General features: G+C 41.7%; 1 long non-coding RNA gene across 1 annotated transcript; it reads right to left on the minus strand.

The window, feature by feature from the left end:
• Positions 1-656: 656 nt before the first annotated feature.
• Positions 657-1,706, minus strand: LOC131279120 (uncharacterized). The gene is made up of 2 exons (XR_009186453.2): positions 1,484-1,706; positions 657-1,380 (listed from the first exon to the last, which is right to left on the minus strand). It is a non-coding gene; the product is annotated as an uncharacterized lncRNA (long non-coding RNA).
• Positions 1,707-8,046: the final 6,340 nt, after the last annotated feature.

Genomic DNA, 8,046 nt, shown 5'->3' on the forward strand with positions numbered 1-8,046 from the left:
AGTTTTGTTGCATCTTTAAAATATTATGGACAAGTCTTAGGAATCATCTGGAATCTTGTTATTTCCATAACTGGACGACTCTTAAATCTTATTAATCAACTTGCTGAATAGCTCTTTCTCAGACATAGGTAACATCCCCCAATTTTCGGATATCCTTGATTTTAACTGTCATAGGTTATTGAATCAAAACAGCTCAATTTGATATAAGTTCAATGTCATCTCTTTCAAGAACTAACTCATCTTTCAGGACCTGAGATACTGAACAAGTGATGTGTGGTCTCATCCAAACCTTATGGATATTTTGAATTTGAAATATAGACCCACTCTCCTGAACAATGATATTAACGGGGAAGTGATCATACACAGACCATCTTGTTAACAGAAGCCCAATGTAACACTCTTGGCATGTTCTGTTTATGACTACAGAGATTGTGCACTGCAGCCAGTTTCTATTTCCCCACTGTTTGTCAACCCAAAGCCTCTTCCTTTTCTTTCTAAGGAGACTGGGTTCTACGTTAATGTGATTGAAGTCCCTCTGCAGGGTCCCTCTGGGATCTTTCACAACAACTGCGTGTCGCCCCTCAGTGTGATATGTGGTTGCTGAGAATAGTCTTTATCCTCACAGTAGGAGTACAAAACAAAGAGCCCAACTCATCTTTTTATTGCACATGCCTGGCAAAACCCCAACCCTAGATTAATCCAAGAGGTGGTTCTCTCCAGGCCTACACTTGAACTGCATGTTCTATAGGAGAAAAACTACACATTTATGAATTAGTGTTATTAGAACTTATGATCTCAAGACTCATCTGGGGAAGCCAATGTGGCTCAAGCGATTGGGCTCCCATCTACCATATGGGACGTCCAGGGTTCAATTCCTGGGGCTCCTGGTGAAGGCAAGCTGGACCAGGTGGAGTGTTGGCCAGCGCTGAGAGCTGGTGCAGCAAGATGACGCAACAAAGGGAGACGTGAGGAGAGATAATGAGAGACACAGCAGACCAGGAAGCTGAGATGGCGCAAGAGATTGAGCACCTCTCTCCCACTCGTGGAAAGTCCCAGGATTGGTTCCCACTGCCACCTAAGGAGAAGACAAGCAGACAGAAGAATGCACAGCAAATGGACACAGAAAGCAGAGAGTGAGCACAAGACAAGGGGGGAGGGGAAATATTTTTTAAAAAGCTCATCTGCTTAAGACACTGGCCCTGCTGCCTTGTGGTGGAGGGGTTTCCATGGTGATGGCAAAGAAGCCTCAACTGCCTTGGCTCAAAAAGCTAAGTCCTGCAAGTTGCAACCTCCTCTTCTTGGTACAGAATGGAGCATCAGAACTTGGAGACAGTCCTCTTCTTGGTACAGAATGGATCATCAGAACTTGGAGACAGGAGCCTGTGAGTCAGAAGGGAAACCCCAAAGGTCATCAGAAGGAAAAAGCAGGGATCCATCTCACTAGGCACAAATCTGACATGCGGATTCCCGAGGCCTGGCCTACCTGAGATGCTCTGCTCTGGTCCAGGAATGGGGCCAGTGTGGGTCTGCAGCTAGGTGTGTGGAGTGGCTCTTGCTCCATTGCCGAGATGTTTCTTCTATTGCATGTTTGCTTTAGAGGGACAGCTTCTGTCAGAGGTGAAGTCATCACCAAAAGAACCAGGCATAAACCACAGGAATCTGCACATGGAACTGGTTTGACGCCTGTCCTGTCAGGCTCCATGATGCTGGGTCCCAAGGGAGGCAAAAGATTCACGGTTAAACTGAACTGACATGTGCAGAACTTCCTCTCGGATTCCAAAATTCAAGACAGGGCATCAGGCGCAGATGGAGTGGTAAGGCTTTTGTTGAACTCAAATCAAAAGTTTACACCAGGGAATGGATGTGGCTCAAACGGGTGCCTCTCTTGATAGGAAAACAAACAAACAAACAGGGGCGGACTCAACTCAGGTGAGCCCATGTGGCTCAGTGGTTGAGTGCCAGCTTCCCACATGTGAGGTCCAGGGTTCATTCCCTGGTGCTGACACCAAATGGCCCTGAAAAAGGAGAGAGAAACCGGAGGACCAGGTGTACTTTATTCAAGTCCTACAGAACTAAATGGATTGGGTGAAGTACTGTGATGTATTCAGTGCTAGTCAAGACTAGCTCAAGTTGATACAGCTTGCTTTACAGGAAAACACCCTTCTTTCAGTCTATGCAAGGAACAATGAATGGCTGTTACATACGACTTACTTTATGCATTTACTCAGTTAATCTGCTATAGTAACTACACTCTAGTGCTGTTGGGAGGCTGACGGGAGTCTACTCGGTAGCAGTCTCTTGTAGTGGCATTCTGTTCACCCTGGATGTTGAATTGCCACCTGCCTAACTTAGAGATATAAATTTCTTAGTGCTTTAGAGATTGCGTATTTTTGTATTAGCCATCTGTGCAATCAACTCACTGATGATTAAAGTCCATGACACGCCCTCGAATTACAATTAGGTCAGTGCTTGCTTGACCAAACAACTGGGCACCAATACCTGGCTCAGTTGATATATTAGCCTGACTCTCACATTGATTTTCACACCTCTCTCTCTGGTCACAACTCAGGGCCATTGTGGACTCCTTCCTCTGATTACTACGTTAATAGCTTTCAGGGCTCCATTCTAGGCCTACACTTCTCACTTAACTCTCACTGTACACCCTCCTTTATATTTATCCACGTGTTTACCATTTCTGGTCTCTTCCTTTCTGAAAATCAAAGATTGCATCTTGTATAATTTCCTCCAGCCTCTATAGCGTTTCTAGTACTGCCAACCTGCTGACAACAAATTCTATTTTCATTGATCTGAAAATGCATTTTTGCCTTGTTTTATGAAGGATATTTTCACTATAGAATTCTGGGATGATAGCTTTTTTTTACCCCCAATGTTTACTTAAAAGATGTTCATCTTCTAAGCTCCACTGCTTTTGATAAAAGCATGAGGTATTTAATATTGTTTTGGGTCATTTTCTCATTACTTCCAATAGTTTCTCTGTATCCTTGCTTTTCAGCAGTCTGATTATGGTGTACTTAGGAATGTTTTCTCCCTTCTGTTTCTAGAACTCCAATTACACATAATCAGATAACCTGTGCAGATAACCTGTGTTATCTCACAGGTTGCTCAGACTGTTTCTGCCTGTTTAATATTTTTTCCTGACCAATTTCTATTAACCTATCTTTAAGGTCACTGATTCCTTGCATCTGAAATGTGCTAAAACCAGTAAATTTCCTATTTTTGAGGTTTTTTCACCTCAATAATTCCCATTTGGTTACTTTTAGTTTCTTCCCTGCTGAGACTTTCTTTTTATTCATTATATGCACATTTTCCTTTATGGGGATAATTACAGTGCATATGTTAAAATACTTGTCTGTTATCTCAAGGTTAATCTCCATTGCCTTTTCTTTTCAGAATGGGTCAGATTTTCCTGTATCGTCTTACATTTCAGGGGTTGGCCTACTAGCTAAATCTAGCACATGGCCTGTTTCTATAAAAAACACTTCATTGGAATATAGTCATAACCATTCATTTACATATTTTCTATGGCTTTTATACTACAATAGCAGAGTTTAGTTGCAACAAAGACTGTATAGGTTGCAAAGCCTAAACGATCTACAATCTGGTCATTTAAGGAAAGTTTGCTCTTATAAGGTACATCTAGCAATTTTGGATTAAATCTTGGATATTGTGTTGATTTGTTGTAGAGACTCTGGATTCTATTACATTACTCTGAAATGATTAGTCTGGTCTAAAACTTCAAACTTTTCCATCAGCTCTGAGGTAGGCAGGAGCAGAAGTAGGAGCTGGGCTCCTAGGAGTCTGCCATGAATGCACATAGTTCAGTCAAATAAAGTAGAGGTTACATGAAGAACTTTGGGCTCACTGTGACTCTCTACTTTCTAGGGTGTGCCCTCTCACTTTCTAATTGCCATGGTTCTCCAAACTTTGCCTTCTAATTTTTCAAGCCAGTAAGACCACAGTTTATCCTGCACCCCAACCCCGAAGATGGGTTTTTGTGTTTTGCCGCTCGTTTTTTCTCATTGTTTGCACTCTTTGTCTGCATGTTGTCTTTTTTGTTTGTTTCTCTTTAGGAGGCACGGAAACTGAACCTGGGACCTCCCATATGGGAGGCGAGCACTTAACGACTTGACCCACATCCACACCCACAGGTTTTTAATTGTAGCCAAATGGGCCCTACCCTCAGACATATTAGGTTAAACCGTATGAAACTGTTAATGTTTGACTAGGGAAAGAACTATTTTAAAATGTTACAACTCATGTATTGTACAAATTTATATTCTTTGATAACTTTATGGAAATTTAGTCTGAAATTTTTAAAAACATTTTACAAATTAGTTAATAGATCACAAAAAACGTTACATTAAAAAAACATGAGGTTCCCATATAACCTACTCCCCATTCCCATCATTTTTGTAAATTGTATTTTTTTGAAGATACATACATCACAAAAAAGGTTAAATTATTAAAAAACGTAAGAGGTTCCCGCATACCCCCCCAACCCCCACCCCACTCCTCCCACACCAACAACCTCCCCCATCATTGTGGCACACTCATCACACTCGGCAAACACATTTTGGGCCACTGCTACACCATGTGGATAACAGTTTACCTTGTAGTTCACACTCTCCCCTAGGACATTCAGTGGGTTATGGCAGGATATATAAAGTCCAGCATCTGACCCTGCAATATCATTTAGGACAACTCCAAGTCCCAAAAATGCCCCCACATCTCATCTCTTCTTCCGTCTCCCTGCCCCCATCAACTACTGTGGCCACTTTCTCCATGTCAATGATACAATTTTTTCTATTACTAGTCACAACAGTTTTACAGTAGAATATCAGTAAGTCCACGCTAGTCCATATTTTATTCCTCCATCCTGTGGGCCCTGGGATGGTGATGTCCACTCCACCTCTAGATCAAGAGGGGGCTTAGTCTGCATTGGTGTTTATAACCATAAGCATTTCATCCTCCTAGGATTCCAGATTTTAACTCTTTATTCTTAAATACTTCCAAACGTAAAAGACAGTTACAGAAATACAAACCCCAAAAGAAACTCCAACATATCGTCACCCCACTGATAATTCAGTTCCACCAATTTCAACGGTTTGCCACATTTGCCAAATCATCTGTACTATTAGTCCATTTTCTCAACACTTCCATGTAGGTTGTATACATCATGCTCCTGAACACTTAAAACTGCTGAAAGTTTGAAGTTCTTTTATGAATCCCAAAAAGAAAAATACTATGTTTTGAACTAATCAATTCCTATAGGTGTGAGACCCTTGCAATTAGACTGCATCAGTAAGGCATGACTCAGGTTGAGTCTCTGACTTCTTGTTGGGTTCTATAAAAATGGAGACACAAAGGGAAGCAGACATGGCTCAATTGATAGAGCATTGGTGTACCATAAGGAGGGTCCAGGGTTTGGTCCCCAGGGCCTCCTGACCCATGTGGTAAGCTGGCCCACACGCAGTGCTGCCACGCGCAAGGAGTGCTGTGCCACGTAGGGGCATCCCCGCATAGGGGTGCCCCACACGCAAGAAGTGCGCCCCCCCTGCAAGGAGAGCTGTCCTGTGTAAAAATAGCGCTGCCCACCCAGGAGTGGCACCGCACACATGGAGAACTGACGCAAGATGACACAACAAGAGAGACACAGATTCCCAGTGCCACCTGACAAGAATACAAGTAGACACAGAAGAACACACAGCAAATGTACACAGAGAGCAGACAACAACAGGGGGAAGGGGAAATAAATTTTAAAAATAAATGGAGACACAAAGACAGACACACAGGAAAGCAAGCTCTACCATTCTGACCCAGCCATGTAACAGAAAGAACTTTAGGTCTGCCCACAGCTCAAGGATAGAAGCCCCAAGAGGCTCAAGGAGGTGAGGTCTAAGGAGAGATAACGGATCAGCCACAGCTGAGTTTCACGACAAAGTAGAGACACCTGCAGACATGCCTTGCCTGATTGTCACATGGCAGGATGCTAGAACCAACAGTAGCTAACTTCATAGAAAAAGCATCTCTGATGGTGACATTTCACGGTCTCGAAAATGTAAGCCTTTATCCTATAGAAATCCCTTTTATAAATGCCAACACATTCCTGGTACTTTGCATCAGCAGCCTGTTGGCAAACTAAAACAACTGCCATATACATATCCTAAGAACGAGGATATGTAACAACCTTTAGTGAAGTTATCAAGTTCAAGAAATTTAGCATTAGTCAATATTCCAATTTCTTTCCTGTCCATTTGAGTATTTTTTCATCCATGCTAGACCCCATGCAGGATCATGTACTGCATTTGTTATTGTCTCTTTAGTTGCCTTTTTGGGGGGGAGGGGAAAACATATATACAACCTAAACTTTTCTATTTCAGCCACTCCCAAGCAGACCATTCAATGGGGGTAACCATGGTCACAATATTGTGGGAACCACATCACCTTCCATTACAGAAAATTCCCCATCTCCCCCAAAACCCTACACCCATTGTGCATTAACTCCCCATACCTCTGTACCTGGGAATCTATACTCTAATTTCTGAGTTTGAATGTTCTCCATTATTTTCTTTGTAGTTACCATGGCCCTAAATTTAACATCATAAATCTGTGGCAATCTCATTTGCTTTGATACCAACTTAACTTCAATAGTATACACAAACATGTTGCTATATTCTTCGGTCCCAACCTTTTTGTTGTCATAAATTACATGTTTATACATTATGAGTAAAAAACCACTGACTTACCATTATACATATACATTTTATATTTTATTCATTTTTCCTTAATTCTCCCCCCCCCCCCCCCCATCCCAATGGTTCACTCATCTGGCGCTTATCATTTGCTTGCCTTCTCCAGGGGGCACCGAGAGTTGAACCCAGGACCTCCAACATGAGGCAAGTGCCCAATAGCTGGAGCCACAACCTCTCCCGGCATCTGCTTGTTGTAGTGGGAGGCAGTGTCTAGTTCACAGGCACTGTCTGCTGGTCTTCTTTTAGGAGGCACCAGGACTGAACCTGGGACCTCCCATGTAGTAGGCAGGTGCCCAACTGGTTGAGCCATATCCGCTTCCCTCATTGTATCTTTGAATTTGCCTTTTAGTTCCTGTAGGAAGGAAAAATCAGAGTTACAAACCAAAAATACAACATTTATATATTTACTAATGCTGTTACCCTCACCAGAGATCTTTATTTCTTCATGCAGCTTTGATCTATTGTCCTTTCCTTCCAATCTGCAGAACTCTTCTTAGCATCTCTTGTAGCTGGTCTAGTAGTGACCAATTTCCTCAGCTTTCATTTACCTGAGAATATCTGCTCGTTTCTGAGGACAGTTTTGTCAGATATAGAATTCTTGTTTGACAATTTTTTGCTTTCAAATTTTTGCTTTATCCCACTGCCTTTTTGCCTCCATGGCTTCCAATGAGAAATCAGCACTTAATCTTTGAGACTGTCTTGTATATGACATGTTGTTTCTCTCTTGCAATTTTCAGAATTCTCTACTCTAGTATTCAACAGTTAGATTATACTACAGTGTTTCTTTTTGGGTTTATCCTGTTCAGAGTTTGTTGAATGCCTTGGACATGTATGATTAGTGCCTTTTGTTAAATTTGAGAAGTTTTCAAGCATTCTTTGAATATTCTGTCCCTTTCTTTCTTCTCCTTCTATAACTCCCATATGCAAATATTTGTACACTCCATGGTGTCCAAGTTTCCTCAGGCTTTACTTATTTTCATTCTTCTTTCTATTCCTCTGAATGATTCCAAGTCTTCAAGTTCGCTGATTGTTCTGCCAGATCCAATCTGCTGTTGAACTCCTCTAGGGAATTTCAAATTTTTACTTGTAGCCTTCAGCTGGTTGGTTCCTTTTCATAAGTTCCACCTCTACTGACATTCATTCTTTTCAGCAATTGTTTTCCTGATTTCCTTTAGTAATTTGAGCATATTTATGACCATTTTTAAAAGGTCTTTGGTATGTCCCAAGTCTGGTTTTCCTTACAGATGGTTTCTAATGCTTTAATCTTCTCCTT

Source organism: Dasypus novemcinctus, chromosome 7 (assembly GCF_030445035.2).
Source record: "Dasypus novemcinctus isolate mDasNov1 chromosome 7, mDasNov1.1.hap2, whole genome shotgun sequence".
Lineage (NCBI taxonomy): Eukaryota > Metazoa > Chordata > Mammalia > Cingulata > Dasypodidae > Dasypus > Dasypus novemcinctus.